Source organism: Carassius carassius, chromosome 10 (assembly GCF_963082965.1).
Source record: "Carassius carassius chromosome 10, fCarCar2.1, whole genome shotgun sequence".
In the NCBI taxonomy this organism is placed as follows: Eukaryota; Metazoa; Chordata; class Actinopteri; order Cypriniformes; family Cyprinidae; genus Carassius; species Carassius carassius.
Window position 1 is genome coordinate 22,805,678 of NC_081764.1, and position 17,154 is coordinate 22,822,831.

Here is a 17,154-nt window from a genome sequence, read left to right on the forward strand (position 1 = left end):
ACCACCGTAAAACTGCTCAAATATAAATGGCAATATAAGTAAATCGTTCTTGTGTGTCTCATGACCAATTTTTGTGATTTCATTAAGCATGAATTGAGTTTTCATATTGGATTTGAGTGCAGTTTTCCTTGAATTTAAAAAAAATAACACTTTTTAGTAAACTCAAACTCTCTATACTGAGTGTGTTACATTCTTCATCATTCAAAGTGATTTTGTGCCCCCACAAGTCTTTGAGTTTGGCACATAAGTTGCAGTTAACTTCTTTAGACACTTTATGATGATATTATCATTAAGCATTAAATTGTTTTGTATTTAGTAAAAGGGAGTTGATATTACTTTATAATTAATGATAATTAATATTGATATTGATTTGATATTACAATTTTAAGGAAACTATTTATTTAATATTGTTACAGATGGTTCATGCTGGCTTAACAGAAAAATCAAAAGGAGATGATTTGCTTGAAGAGTATGAAGCCACCAATACATGAGTTAGCCACAATTGCATATTTTAAGATTATCATGTTTGTCATGTTTATTTTTTTTACAATAATAATAAAGAGTCTGATCTCAACTGTAACCTTTTTTTTATATACGTTTGGACCGTCATTTATTTATGTGCTGTCCCATTTATGTGCATTCATTTGAATAGGAGTCATCCAACCTCAACACAGGGAGATCAGTATGCAATTGGAATTGTGACTGTCTCTGTTGTTAGAAGACCCATTTTCTAGTAAGACTGACTTTCTTTTTACAAAATACATTTACAGTGAATTAAATTATTTTCCTTAAAGGGATAGTTCACCCAAAAACTCAAGTTAAAGGGTTCGTTCATCCAAAAATTTTAATTAGCCTGTGATTTATTCACCCTTAAGGCAACCTAGGTGTATATGACTTTCTTCTTTCAGATGAATCCATTTCCGTTTTATTAAAAATGATCCTGGCAGTTCCAAGATTTATAATGGCAGTGGGTGGGAGTTTCTGTTCAACAGTCCAAAAGAAGTACAATAAAATGTATCCATCCCTAATGACGTGACATGAGATACAGTCAAGTATGATGTACCATACTCAGAATTCTTGCTCTGCATTTAACCCATCCCAAGTGCTCACACACAGCAGTGAACACACACCCGGAGCAGTGGGCATCATTTACACTGCGGTGCCCGGGGAGCAGTTGGGGTTGCCTTGCTCAAGGGCATCTCAATTGTGGTATTGAAGTAGTAATAAACAGTGCCGCACACGTCTACGGGGTGTGAATAAAGGCCTCCTGTAGCGAATCAATGTGTTTTTGTAAGAAAAATATCCATATTTAAAACATTACAAACACTTTCCTTTAGCTTTAGCTGACTTTCGTGTGTGGAAGCCGTTCCGGGCGGATGACGTAGGACTTTGGTGTAGCGTTAGCTCCAGTGAGAATATACGCTTGTTTACAGGACCATAGGAAAACCAGTCTCCTCCTTGCTTTCATTGAAATCCTCAGACACTTCTCTTTACAAATCCTTGTTTTATACTTCTAATCTGGGATTCACTCGTTTTGCTCTCTCCTCTGCTCTTCAGTGTTCATCACTTCTCACCATGCATGCGCTTCGCCGACATCCTAAGTCATCCGCCCAGAAGGGCTTCCATGTACAACACTTTATTAAACATTTTATTATGGAAGGATGCACTTTATTTCACTTCTTTTGGACTGTTGAACAGAAACACCTACCCACTGCAATTATAAAGCTTGGAAGAGCCAGGACATTTTTAATAAAACTCTGTCTGGATTGGGAGTGGTCCCATGTATTTCTTCTGTAGATTTTTCTAAAAATAAAGTTTGGTGTTCCTCAGAAGACAGAAGGTCATACAGGTTTAGAACCACATGAGGATAAACACATGACAGAATCTTCAATTTTGGGTGAACTATTGTTGTATTGCAATTCATACTTGTATTTGACATTTCACCTGATAATACTTTTGATAAATGGATTTGAAAATATATATTATTTTTTTTGTGTGTTTTTATTTATTATTATTATTATTGTTGTTTTTAAATTTTACAGGGGAAGGTAGGTGATGCGCAAATAGGAGTGGATCTTGCTTGGCTGAAAACTGCTGAGAAATGCATCTTGTCGTGCTGAAAAAAGAGGTTTAGAGAAGAGAAAAAGGAGGTCCAAACACCATCACAGACTTTGATTAGTGAGCATTAACATGTATTCTGCATTTATGGTAATGAATGGAATGCTGTTGTTTAACCTGATAAATGTCAGCAACATAAATCTAATGACATTAAGAGTACATATGGACCAAATAAGAATGTTTATTGTGTCTTTGTTTTGACATTAGGATGTTTAATTGTTGTAAGACCATGTGCTTTACATTGAAAATTAGATTTTTCTCTTTTTTTTTTTTTTTTTATTGAAACATTGAAAGTGAAGACTTTCTTGGTGCAGGAAAAAAAAATACGTTTCAATAAAATAAATGTAAACATTTTATTGTTTTGTGGGTTTATTTTTTTATATTTTCACCTGAACACAGGGGCAGTGTTGACCAGTTAATCCATGAGTGCTAACTTTGAACACCAACTTTGGTTTTCTCATCATCCATTCTGGTGCTTATATTTTTCACCTTAAGAGTTTGTTGGTTAACACTGTCACAGTGTTAATAATGTTACCTCTTTTTTTTAAAAGTGTTAATTTAACACTTTACCAGTGATTCTCATTTATACTATAGGCAAGTGTACATTTGAACTCTTAATCCACTCTTTAAAATTTGCTGTGTAGATTCTACTTATCCGGGTTTACAGTGTGAACTTACAGGAGTCTTAAAACAAAAACTTCCAAACAAACAATATGTGAATGGTTTAATCTCCTATTTGAATAAGATGAATTAATCTAGTGGAGTAATAAAAAAATCATTTACAAATCCACATAAAAAAAAGTGGAGACATTTTGTTTTTTAAATTATCCAGTCCTTATATTTGGATAGTTGGCCGATGCTAGGCTAGCGCGAGTCAATGGGTATATGTTAGCCAGCCATTAAAAACCGTTTTACCCACTCCACAGTGCACCAAACGCAAATCAATTATAACACTAGGCTATCGATGCAAATGTCCGTTGAGAGAATAATGTTAGAAATCAAATTTACCTTTCATCTCAATGATCCTAAAGGAACTAGTTTCTCAGCCGCTGCGGATTTTTACTTTGCTCCGGTTAGTAATGATCAGTGTGCCAGCGGCAGGTAAATACACTTGCGTTATGTGTGGACCGGCTCACTCGGTTGCCTAGGTAATCAATATCACTCTGCTGCTGCTGTCGACAAGGCTTATGATTACAGGGAACAAATTATAACTAATGCAATGTGATGAAAGGTAAGTTTGATTTCTAACATTATTCTATCAACGGACATTTGCATCGATAGTCTAGTGTTATAATTGATTTGCGTTTGGTGCACTGTGGAGCAGGTAAAACGGTTTTTAATGGCTGGCTAGCATATACCCATTGACTCGCGCTAGCCTAGCATCGGCTATCTATCCAAATATAAAGACTGGATCATTTTTTTTTTTTAAATGTCTCCACTGATGAATAACAAACAGGCTGACTTAAAAATGAGGTCCGATGTCAAAAATCCCGAACCACCCCTTTAATATTGTTTGTGTGACTAAACTATTCGCACGCTGTAGAGGCAACGCGTGTATTACATCATTTTCAGTTTTGATGTGAATTTTTCCATACCCGACCATGTGTCTGGTTATTTAAACTCCATTTAATAAGGAGGAGTTAGATCTATCACTTCAATGTGTAGCTACTTTATCACATTCTAGACCGTGTTTACTTGTCTGATTGTTTGATTACATTAGATTCTGAGAAATTTAATGACTTTGGGAAGTTAGTATATCACTTCAACGTGTATTGTATCACAATCTAGACCATGTTTACTTGTCTGATTGTTTGATTACATTAAATTCTGAGAAATTTAATGACTTTGAGAAGTTAATATATCACTACAATGTGTACTTTATCACAATCTAGACCGTGTTTACTCGTCTGATTGTTGGATTACATTGGATTCTGAGGAATCTAATGACTGTTATCTAACTTCGAGAAGTTCAATATATCACTTCAATGTGTATTGTATCACAATACAGACCATATTTACTTGTCTGATTGTTTGATTGCATTAAATTCTGAGGAATATAATGACAGTTATTTGACTCATGAAGTTAGATGTACTGGAGGGACTGCTGGGTGGGAGCAGCCCCCTCCGTGTATAAACAGAGCTTGCCGCCCGTGTTCCCCGCTTCGGGACCAGAGGCTGAAGCAACGCTCTGCTCCAGTGACTTCACAGCTTAATCCGAATCCGATGGAGCCATACTTCAGGCTGGGAGGTCGACGGCCAAGAAGTCATGACGCATTTCAGTCACGACTACAGAGGGCGGCCCCTACTGGGGTAGAGCGGTGTCCACCTCATTACACGGTGCCCGTCTCACCTCAGTGCCCTCGGGAGGTGGGTCTGCCAACCCTGCCAGAGTTTCAGGGTGCAGCGGCTTCCAGTGAGCACTGTTCTCAGTTATTTCCGCCCGTGAGCGTAGCGGAGCTGAGTCTCTCGCCGCCCCTTTGGGGGCCTCTTACACCAGAGGTCAGCCTCGAGAGACTGATCCCCTTAGTACATTAGTTAGCAGCGTGGAAACTACTGCCAAATGTATCTCAATGGGTCCTGCACACAGTAGAAAGAGGCTATCGCATTCAGTTTGGCCATCCACCGCCGACATTCAATGGGGTTACACCAACAATAGTCGGCCCCCGGCAGGCTCTGGTTATGGAACAAGAAGTGAATACCCTATTAAGGAAGGATGCCATCGATGTGGTCCCTCCTCTAGACAGGGAGTCCAGGTTTTTTTAGCCGGTATTTCATAGTTCCAAAGAAGGATGCACTCAAAAAAATGGATTTGTGGCACTGTTCGTTTTACACAGGTATGTTTTGTTAAAACAACACATGTATATTTAGTTTTCCGCCAAAACACAATTGTATTGTGCTTAATCAACTTAAAATGTTTCATTTTCAATTTTACTTAATTATCAATCGTTAAACTAACGTAAAGTGTTTAATTTTGTAATTCAAAAAAAAACCCGTTTCCGGTTCCGATTTCCAACGCATTTGATGACGGTGCGAAGGAGAGCAAAAGGTACCAGTCAGGTAAGAAAATCTAAAGTTTTTCTTGAGTTAAGTCAAAAGTCTTTAATTTCTCTTAGAGTTTCTGTTTTGGGGTGCTTTTGTTTTGCAGTCTAGTGTTTTAATCGGTTTACTGCACCATTAATAGATGATTTTGAGCGGTTGGGAGATGTGAAAGCGCACGACTCTCTGTAAGGTATTGACTTGAGTATATATATATATATATATACATCGACTTTATCGACAACTTCGACGATAAAAAAAATTGTCGCCAAATGTTTTGAGTAACGTTAGTTGTTTGATCTCGTATGCCTAATGTGAAAGCCTCCAATAATGCAGTTTGACCAGTGTGGCGCTGTAGCGCAAGATTGTAATACACTCTCCTGATTCAATTCAAAAGAAGAAGATAGCACTTCAGTTTGAGCAAACCGAGCCGATCCGAACCTTGGTGTCACATTTATGAACTTTTGTCTCCTTATTCGGTCCTCTTCCTTTTCTTGTTTTAGTTAATTGATTGATCCTCACCTGTCTCCTGTTTCCTCATTACCTTATTTGTGCATAAATACCCATTCTGTTCAGTTCCTCCTGGTCCGTGATTGTCGATGTTTGTCATTGTTGAATGTTATATGTGTCTAAGCTGTCTTCTTCATTTTCGTCAGTAAACTCATCTTGTCATCCCGATCCTTCTCTAGCACTTTCTTTCGTTTAGCACTACACCATAATCTGTAACAGAATCACGGACCTAACAGTTTATTTTTTAGCTGCGTTTTTTCTTTCATTTATTTTTTGCCTTTTTTTCCTCCTCTCCCGGAATGGCCATCCCAGCAGTCCGTCTCCTATGCCTGGAGCAACTGGACCGTTCGCTGGAGGACCACACCAGGGACTTTTTAGATCTGGCGTGCCTTACTCACTTCCCCGACCGAAGTAAGGCACGCCTACCAGCGAACGGTCCCCGAGAGGATTTCGCCGCTTTCGTGGAGTGGGTGCTGGAGAAGAATGGATCTTCGTGGACCATCAGCACCGCTGAAGAGGATATCTCCAGCCCCACTCCCGACCCAGAGACCAGCCAGCCACCATCAGGCCACACGGAGCCTGAGCCCACCGCAGCCGCAGAACCCGAGCCGATTCTGGACGTCGAGAGCGCGACTGACCAGGTGTGTGAGCCGGCAACACCGTGCATCGTGGGAGTCCTCGTGGAGATCGAGGGCGTGGAGGAAAGCCCTGCCCACACTCCTGCGACTGAGCTGTATCCGGTCTTGGGAATTATGGAGCAACTTGTGGATCTCATGGACTGGTCTATGGAGGTAATCCCTAATCTTCCTGTTTTTCCGCTGGTTCTGTCCAGCCCTGATCCCCCTGTATACCCTCTCAGTCTCCCACTCCTACCTCCTCCAGTCTGCTCTTCTGCTCCATTTCCGCTGGTTCTGCACAGCCATGAATTTTCTGTTTCTCCGCTGGTTCCGCCCAGCCCTGAATTTTCTGTTTCCCCGCTGGTTCTGCCCAGCCCTGAATTTTCTGTTTCTCCGCTGGTTCCGCCCAGCCCTGAATTTTCTGTTTCTCCGCTGGTTCCGCCCAGCCCTGAATTTTCTGTTTCTCCGCTGGTTCCGCCCAGCCCTGAATTTTCTGTTTCTCCGCTGGTTCCGCCCAGCCCTGAATTTTCTGTTTCTCCGCTGGTTCCGCCCAGCCCTGAATTTTCTGTTTCTCCGCTGGTTCCGCCCAGCCCTGAATTTTCTGTTTCTCCGCTGGTTCCGCCCAGCCCTGAATTTTCTGTCTCTCCGCTGGTTCCGCCCAGCTATGAATTTTCTGTCTCTCCGCTGGTTCCGCCCAGCTCTGAATTTCCTATGTCTCCACTGGTTCCGCCCAGCTATGAATTTTCTGTCTCTCCGCTGGTTCCGCCCAGCTCTGAATTTCCTATGTCTCCACTGGTTCCGCCCAGCTCTGAATTTCCTATGTCTCCGCTGGTTCCGCCCAGCTATGAATTTCCTATGTCTCCGCTGGTTCCGCCCAGCTCTGAATTTTCTGTGTCTCCTGTACTCCCTCCCAGCCTCCCTCTCCCACCTCCTCCTAAACCTGCCAGTCCCTCTGCTCCACTACCGCTGGTTCCGTCCAGCCCTGATCCTCCTGTGTTCCCTCCCATCCTTCCTCTCTCTCCTCCTCCTAGAGCAGCCAGTTCCTCGTCATCCCTGCTGGTGCCAGTCAGTCCCGCAGCTCACCATCAGTCCGCGCCACCTGGGCGCGATGGTTCGCCGCTGGACTGCTAGTCTCCAGCTCCGCCTTGGCATGTTAAGGCCCTGTCTCTGCCTCCAGCCTCCGAGCCTCCGAGCCTCCGAGCCCTGGACTCCTCCTTGGTCCTTCGACCCAGCGGCTCCGCCTTGGCTCTTAGCTCCCTCGTCTCCACCGTGGCCTGTCATCCCACCTGCTCCACCGGGCTTCCTTGTCCCTCCGGCTCCACCTTGGTCAGTCGTCGACCATCCGCCGCCACAGGACTCCACTCCTCTGGTCCCACCTCGTCACTCCATCCCTCCGGCTCTGTCAGGCTCCTCCTTCCCTCTGGTTCCACCGTCATCCTCCGTCACTCCGGCTCCACAGCGGTCTTCCAGGGCCCCGCCTCCGCCTTGGTCGCCAGAGCCTTCTGCTCCACCTAGGCCCTCCGGATCCTCGATGTCACCCTGGCTCTGCGGCTGTGCTGCTCCATCGTGGGCTCCTCACCCATCGGTGCAGTCTCCTCCTGTCGGCCCCCTGGTGTCGTCGGCCGCTTCTCCACCGTGGCTCCTCCCACCGTCGACTCCACCGTGGATCTCCGTCCTGGCTGGTCTCTGGTGGACCATCTGGCTCCTCCTGCTCCGGGCTCCTCCCTGGCTCCTCCCTCCATCCACTCCGCCCTGGTCCCTACCTCCATGCTCCCTCATCACCTGCTCCTGGCCTACTCCTCGCCCGCCTCCAGAACCCCCACCCTCCCTCCACTGGTATTCCTCTTGCGGTGCGAGGACGCACCGTTTCCGGGAGGGGGCGAACTGTCACATTTATGAACTTTTGTCTCCTTATTTGGTCCTCTTCCTTTTCTTGTTTTAGTTAATTGATTGATCCTCACCTGTCTCCTGTTTCCTCATTACCTTCTGTGTGCATAAATACCCGTTCTGTTCAGTTCCTCCTGGTCCGTGATTGTCGATGTTTGTCATTGTTGAATGTTATATGTGTGTAAGATGTATGTATGCGTTAATCTGAATATATGTAAATGTAACTTAATCTTCTTCATTTTCGTCAGTAAACTCATCTTGTCATCCCGATCCTCCTCTAGCACTTTCTTTCGTTTAGCACTACACCATAATCTGTAACACTTGGATGAATATGTAAATATATACTGCACGCCTTGCTCTCAATAACTGCATAAACTCAACAAAAACTGACCGCGATGTAAAAGCAGCTCTTAAGAACATATTTGATTACAGCGATGTGGATGTTTGCACGAACTCTGAGGTTCTCCAGCCACTCCAGTAAAGAAATGTTTTCCAGTCACGTTTATTTATATAACAGTCCTTATGCAATAGATAGCTTTTCAATATTAAACATGAAAATACAGAGTCAGTGTCGCTAGAATTATAACTTGATTTCCTGTTATAAAGCAGCTCTCCAGTGTGGACCTAGCTAATCATACATTTATTTTATAATTGTGGGAAATATTTCATTAAAGTTTTAGTTCTGCGCTAGATCAAACCAAACTGTTTTAAATATCATAACCCAATAAGGTATTTTAAGAGAGATTGTATTTATTAGAAAAAATGTTTATCCAAAAATAAAACGTCCTATCACTTACCTTTACTTTTATTATACATATGGCTTACAATAAGAGATGTTAATAGGCAGAATGATTTGTCATTCAGCTACTTCCTCCTATAGCTAATCAAATGGCGAATAGGAGTTTCTCTCTTTTCTCATTTTGTGTGCAAAATATATTTATTTGTATAAATTAATTGTATACTAGTAATACATAATGACTTTCAAAAGCGGAAGTAGTTCCCTTTATTTGTTAGAATATGTATATTTTAACTAATTGCAAAAAGCTAAATAATAAATAAATGTCTAACCATGTAATGTGACCGAGTTTGGAGAGCCCTGGCTCAGCACAGTGAAAGTATTTGAAGCTTTGTTTATGAACATGGCGGTGTGGTCATACAATGACTTTAAACCGGACACTACTCTGAGCTGTTCACATTATACAAATGCTCCAGATATGTAATCAGGTTCACCCTTTTGGAATGGTAAACATGACACTATTCATCACTCACACAAATAAATCACTTAATATTTTGATAATTGAATTGGTTTTTGCTGTTAAACCGTTTTTTTTTTTTTTTTTTTTTTTGTAACACATTGTTCATGTGTTTACAGATTTGTGCAGAATTTGAGACATACAGAATTACCATAGGCCCATTAAAATCAACAGTCTTTGCCAAACTGGATCCGCACTACAGAACTTATGAAGATGTTTGCATACTGAAGAAGAGTGCTTGGACAAATACTGAAACCCTCTTGGTGCCCACTACACAGGTAAGAACAACTGCACTCAACACAACCTTGTATTAAAACATTATTCTCTCACTGGCCACTGGAAATTGACAAAAAAAGACAGATAGATTAAGATTAGGTTTATTAATACAATAAATACAAAATATGTGGTATTACTATAAACTGACAGATTATGAATGAATTTGCCTCCCAAAAACAATTCATTTTGATGCAAGGCAGGGGTGTCCAGACCTGCTCTAGGAAAGCCAGTGTTCTCTGGAGTTTAGCTCTAACACACCTGCCTGGAACTTCTGGTAATACTTTATTGTTTTAAAATTCCCAAGAACCTTTATTAGCTGGTTCAGGTGTGTTTAACTGGCTAGGTCACCCAAAAATAAACATGTCATTAATTACTAGGGCTGTCACTTTTAGTTCGAAAATCGATTGCACAATCGATCGGACCAACCAAAAAAAGTTTCGAAAATGAAAATAGGGAATCGATTTTAACCAAATATGTACACTATTCATTTTAAAATAATTAAACAATTAAAAATATAGATGTAACAAAACTCACAAACAAGCAGAAAAAGAAAATAAAGAATTCCGAAAGTGCAGTATGAGTTGCGAAAGCTAGACAAAAAATACCAGCAATTTTACGTGCCTATAAGACCCAGTGACGTTGAAAACGACCTCTTATGCTGCGTTCACACCAAACGCGAATAGAGCGTCTGGAGGTCTCGCGGCGCGGTAGACGCGAATTTGCCTCATTCGTGCTTCTAGTTACAGGAGATTCTGAGTTATGATATAGCAAGCTGACAGTGACCGGCTTCTGTGGTGGAGAATTGCGCAGCTGTACCTGAGTGTCCCTGGGACATCAGTGCGGTCGGAGCGCGTCTTCTCAACAGCTGGACATATAGTGAATAAAAAACGCTCTGCTCTGGACACATGGCCTGTTCTCAAGTCCATTTAAAGTTAAATTTTTTTGAACAGTTGTTTGAAATGGATTGAATCATTATTTAAAATAATCTTGGAGATTTTTGAATTGCCTAAATCATAAATGCAGCCGGGTTGAAGCCTGCACTGATGTTTTTCTTTTGTCATGGCAGCCGTCCCCTCTGCACATATATTTTTTGCTGTTTGCTGTTTGTTATTCTGCACGAAACTTCATGCCAATAAATAAGAAATATTGCTGCCTTGTGCGTTTCCAGCACTCTCTTTACGTTCGTCTGTTATTTGACGTTGAAAAAGGAAACGTCTTTTTTTTTTTTTGACATGGAAAATCGATTTTACAATCGATTCAATGAACACTTATGTCTTAAAAATCGAAAATGATTTTTTTCACAAAAGTGACAGCCCTATTAATTACTCACCCTCATGTAGATGTAGTCTGAGCATGCGGACGCACTTCCGGAAAAATCGGCCGAAAAAAAGGCCAAAGACCGGCCGATTACCAATCGCGTATATTTTAAGCAAAACCGTCCGGTTTCCGATTGATGGCGGGTCAGTCGGTGCATCCCTAATATTTTTATGAAAATGCGAGAGATTTCTGAACCTCCATAAAGGCTGCAATGCAACTGAAATGTTCCCAGAGTCATAGTAAGGACATCAGTAAAACAGTTCATGTGACATCAATGCTTCAACCACACTTTTACAAAGCTACAAGAATACGTTTTTGTGCAAAGAAAACAAAAATAGCGATTTTATTCAACAATTCTTCTCCAAATCACATATTCCGCCATTATGGAGAGTAACAAGAGGCATGAACATTGCTTTCTTCTGCGTGTAATCAAGGCTCAGCGCATGCGTGTTCTAGGTCAGCAGCACCATGCGCATGAATTATTTACGTGCTGTTGATAATGGTGGAAGATGCGATTTGGAGAAGAATTGTTGAATAAAGTCGCTGTTTTGGTTTTGTTTGCACAAAAAAGTATACTTGTAGCTTTGTAAAATTATGGTTGAACCACTGATGTCACATGGACTGTTTTACTGATGTCCTTACTATGTTTCTGGGTCTGGGAACATTCCAGTTCTGTTGCTTACCGTGCAGGGTCCAGATGTGTGTACCATTTTCTGCTTGCCTGTATTTCCCATAAGAAGATGAATGACTGACTTTTTTTTCATGTAATTTTAGGGAGAAAAAAACAAAGGCTAAGTTTTGTTGTTTTCATCTTCAGACTAATGAAATTGAAGTATCCAAATGAAGACCCTAGCAGTATGGAGTATATGGTGAGTTTTTTTTTTCAAGGTTAATAAATGATTTTTTAAAGTTAATACAGAAAGAATTTGAGTTCTCCATGCTTTTAAATACTTCTAGAATACAGATGTTGCCAGCAATCAGGAGGTGATCCAGAAGACTCGTGGGAATCTATTTGAAGCTGCAGTCATTGAAGACAGTCCAGCAGATGTTGGAGTTTTAAAGGATAAAGTTCTTCAGGACCTAGCAGTTTACAGTCTGCAAAACCATGTTGCTGGGACTGATATATGGACTGAACTTGAGCAACCCTGCTGAACTCAGGTACACATTTGGAGTACTGAAGGAGTCATTTCTGGAGCCAGTTCCTGTTTCTGGAATAAGGTTTGATTGGTTACCCATGAATGCCAATTAGAAAATGAGTAGTTTGATATTTCTGCTATTTTGTGTAATTTTTTTGTAATTCTGTAATGTGGTTTAAACTGTATTTACTGTAACTGTGTGTAATTATTTATTGCTTGTTTAACAAATACACTTTGATCATTTGTGACATCTTGTCTTTTGACTCATTACAAGACAAATCACACAAAAAATGCTTTGTTGAAGTGAGTAACTTTAAATAGAAAATATTTAGTTAAAGTAACTAGAACTAATTGTGTGGAACCACTGTCCATAATTGAAATGAGTAATTTGAAACAAACCTCCTTATGTTGATAGAGTGAAACAAAATTGGCTAGATAGTAATAAACCAAAACATGTTCAGTTAACTTAACCGGTTTAAGTTGAAGCAAAGTGAATAAATTCATTCGGTTGGACATTACTATTTCACAAAGATTCTACCTCATTCAGTTGTGTTGTCACAACACAAGGAGTTTGCATATATTCAACAAATTCCATTAATGTTATCAAAATACAATTTGGTTGTGTGGAACCACTGTCCATAATTGACTTAAGTAAGTTTAAAGAGTAATTTTTTTGAGTGTGGGGGGTTGCGTCCGATCTTAGACTTACGTCATCTAAACCTCTCAGTAATGTCACTGAAGTTCAAAATGCTCACTGTCAAACAGGTTGTAGCTCAAATCAGATCTGAGGACTGGTTTGTCACAATAGATCTCAAAGAAGCATACTTCCATATCCATCCTTCCACAACACAGGAAGTTTCTGAGGTTCGCTTTTGGGGGCAAAGCCTACCAATATCGAGTACTTCCCTTCGGCCTTGAACTCTCACCCCGCACGTTCACGAAATGTGTAGATGCAGCTCTGGTATCCCTCCGTATGCAGGGCATCCGCATTCTGAACTATATCGACAATTGGTTGATTTTAGCTCAATCAGAGCAAATGGCGGTTCGACATCGAGATGTCATTCTCGCACATATGGGGGAGCTGGGTTTGAGACCAAACGCCAAGAAGAGTGTACTTTCTCCAGTTCAGAGTACCACCTATCTAGGCGTAGTGTGGCATTCGACCACGATGCAGGCACATCTGTCTCCTGCTCAGATCGAGTCGATCCTCTCATTTGTCGAGAGAGTCAAAGAAGGCCAGTCACTCACTGTCAAACAGTTTCAGAGACTGTTAGGGCTTATGGCAGCTGCGTCCAACGTGATACCTTTTGGCCTCCTGCACATGAGACCCCTACAGTGGTGGTTCAAGACCTAGGGATTTTCCCCAAGGGGGAATCCATTACGAAGTATCAAGGTCACGCTGCGATGCCTTCGTGCCTTAAACATATAACCTTGGTTCTTGAATCAGGGCCCGGTGCTGGGAGCTCTTGGTCGCCATGTAACGCTAGCGACAGACGCATCCCTCACCGGTGTGGTCATGAGTGGCCACCCTGCCCGCGGTCTGTGGAGCGGTCACCATCTGACATGGCATACCAGTTGTCTAGAGATGCTAGCTGTGCATCGAGCATTGAAATATTTCCTCCCAGACCTGAGAGGTCACCATGTGTTGGTGCGCACCGACAACACATTGGCGATTTCTTATATCAGTCACCAGAGAGATCTGCATTCGGGATACAAGCTGGCACACCAGATCCTTCTGTGGTCCCAGGACAAACTCCTCTTGTTCGGAGCAGTGTATATTCCTGGGAGATTGACTGTGGGAGCAGACATACTGTCGAGACAGGGGCCGAGGCCCGGGGGGCTTCACCCCGAGGTGGTGAAAGTAGATATGGAGAGTTTTTGGACCTCTTTTTCGACTCAAGACATATCGCAGTGTCCCCTCTGTTTCTCTCTAGTTCATCCAGCTCCTCTGGGACTGGACGCTATGGTACAGACCAGGCTGAGGCTTCATCTGTACGACTTTCCCCCTATCGCTTTGCTCCCGTGAGTTCTGGCGAGAGTACGCCGGGACGGGGTCTTTCTTCTATTAGTCGCTATGGTACAGACCAGGCTGAGGCTTCATCTGTACGACTTTCCCCCTATCGCTTTGCTCCCGTGAGTTCTGGCGAGAGTACACCGGGACGGGGTCTTTCTTCTATTAGTAGCCCCGTTCTGGTCGGGCCCATTATGGCTTGCAGATCTGATCTCTCTCCTCGACGGCTCTCCATGTGAGCTTCCGATCAGGACAGATCTACTCTCTCAGGCACAGGGCAAAATAATTCACCCTCGCCCGGAGTTGTGGAAGTTGTGGGTGTGGCCCCTGAGGGGCCCCACAGTTCATAGCTTCCGGTCTCTTCAACCGAGGTTGTTGAGACCCTCCTCCAATCCAGAGCTCCCTTCACGAGGAAACTGTACGCTCTGAGGTGGAAGCTCTTCACCTCATGGTGCAGAGACCGCCAGTTTGACCCTGTTAACTGCCCAGTTGGTACAGTTCTTGAGTTTCTCCAAGCTAGGCTCTCTGCGGGGCTAACTCACTCCACCTTAAAGGTGTACGTGGCGGCCATAGCTGCTTACCATATCCCTTTCAACGGTCAGTCAGTGGGTAGACACCCCATAGTTACATGTTTCCTCCACGGTGCGCTGAGGCTGAGACCTCCAGTACGGTCCCGTTTTCCCCGCTGGGACTTGGTTGTGGTTTTAAAGGCTCTTTGTAAAGCTCCATTCGAGCCGATACTTGATATCTCGGATAGACATCTGATGCTTAAGACTGCCCTGTTACTGGCTATCACCTCGCTAAAGAGAGTTGGAAATCTTCAGGCCCTTTCAGTGGCCCCTACTTACCTAGACTTTGCCCCTGGTATGGCCAAAGCATTCTTATACCCTCGAGCGGGTTATGTTCCTAAGGTTCCCTCTGTTACACCACAACCTATAGTACTGCAGGCCTTCTGTCTTCTTCCCTTTTGGGGGCCAGACCAGGAAAAACTAAACTACATGTGTCCAGTGCGAGCACTGGACGCATACGTCCACAGAGCTGCCCTGTGGAGAAAATCTGACCAATTGCTTGTTTGCTACGGTCCTCCTAAAAAGGGTTCTCCTGCCTCCAAGCAGACCCTAAGTCGTTGGATAGTCGAGGTTATCAACGTATCCTATGAGTCCTCTGGTCTTCCCCTTCCTTTGGGAGACAAAGCTCACTCCACTCGGGGTATGGCGGCCTCTAAGGCCTTTTTAGCAGGTGTGTCCCTCTTGGACATCTGCAACGCTGCGGGATGGTCCACGCCCTCTACATTTGCCAGATTTTATGACCTTGATATGCGAGCCACTCCGGGCTCTTCTGTTCTCTCGTCTTAGCTGTGCTCTTTGGATAAACACTAGGCAGGGATTTGGAAGTCTGGCAGCGTGGGCACATCGTTCCCCAAAGCGCTTGACGCAGCTCGAGTTCCTGAAAAGGAACGTCTCAAGGTTACAAATGTAACCCTGGTTCCTCGAAGGAACGAGACGCTGCGTCGCAGTGCCATACTCCCGGCACCCCTGCCGGCACTTGCTTCCCTACTCGTAGCTGAAGCCAGCTGTGTGTCAGGTGCCTTTATAGCTTCCTGGTCACTACGTCACCCTGCCCGTGACGTCACACCCTTCCATTGGAAAGATTGCACACAATATTCAGAGTCGGTCTCGTCAGGGACATTCCCCAAAGCGCTTGACGCAGCGTCTCGTTCCTTCAAGGAACCAGGGTTACATTCATAACCTTGAGATGTTTTCTTGCTATACCCTTTCTTAGTGATTTGGACGCTTGAATTCACAAAAGGTTATGAATAAAATTTATCTACACATGACTGTGGAAACGTTAACATGCTTAAACTTAAATGAGTGTGCAGCTGTCAGTGGAACCGTTTGATTTGTTCTGGTTGTAATTGTTTTAAGGGTAAAACAGAGTTAATTTTTGTGTTGATGCTTCATGTGATAACACTTTTTGGACAGACACAAAGTTGCAGTAAAAGAAATATCTCGAAGAGAAAAACTGTACTTTAATTTCTTAATTTTCATTTATTCCTATTACGATGACAGCTCACAAAGAGATGTCTTCACCTAAAAACTTACAGTCCAACAAACAAATTATGAACAGCTATCCAAAATATTGATATGGCTAAATCTAGTGATGTAAGAAAAATGTAATTTACAAAACATTGTGATTCTTAGATGTGACACATCCTTGACATAATCCGTTGGCATGCAAAAATAGTCATAAATGTTTTAGCACAGCCATTTACACAAATGGTATGAGAACTGTATATCGTGTCACTTGCATAGAAAATTCCTTATCAGGGTCAAAAGGAAATGATTATACTTGAACCATCCTTAGCTTGTACATTTCTTTCATTTTGAAAATCACAGCTGCAAGTGCTTTTTTTAGTAAACCATTTAACATTACATGATGCCTACAAAATAGTCAAATAGTCAAAATGTATGTTTTCTGTTCTAGGTAAGATCATTTACACAAGGTGTTATAGGCCGGGTAAGTAATTTGAAAATAGCAGTTCTGTCGAATGAGAAAAGTTCAGTCATACATTTAAAAAGTTTCCTGATGTAGAAATGTGTTTGTCAAACACATCCAAAGTGTTTTCTACTCGTGTGAAAAAAGCACTTGGGTGCATAAATGATCTAAAGAAACAATGCTGGTCATTAGGTTATTTAAAATATTTTTAAGACAATAGACAGTGTGCCTTGCTTTTAGTGACACTTAATGTGTTTAATCTTTTAAACATGTTTAAAATGGTAGGTGTAATTATTTTACTGAGTTTAAGCAAAATGTATATTTTTTCTTTTACAGTACACATACTATCTACAGGCTAGATTAAAATGAAAACATTTCTTACATAACAACAAAAAGTAAAAACCCCAAATACGATTTTCCTCATAATTAAAATTTAGTTTACTCAGTTTACTGTGTGTGTGGTTCAGGTATACCCTATGTTATGGGGAACAATGATG

The 17,154-nt window shown here is 42.2% G+C and overlaps 1 long non-coding RNA gene across 1 annotated transcript; it reads left to right on the forward strand.

Moving 5' to 3' along the window:
* Positions 1 to 9,519: 9,519 nt before the first annotated feature.
* On the forward strand, positions 9,520 to 12,056 carry LOC132151328 (uncharacterized). The gene is made up of 4 exons (XR_009436382.1): positions 9,520 to 9,699; positions 9,894 to 9,971; positions 11,832 to 11,883; positions 11,972 to 12,056. It is a non-coding gene; the product is annotated as an uncharacterized LOC132151328 (long non-coding RNA).
* Positions 12,057 to 17,154: the final 5,098 nt, after the last annotated feature.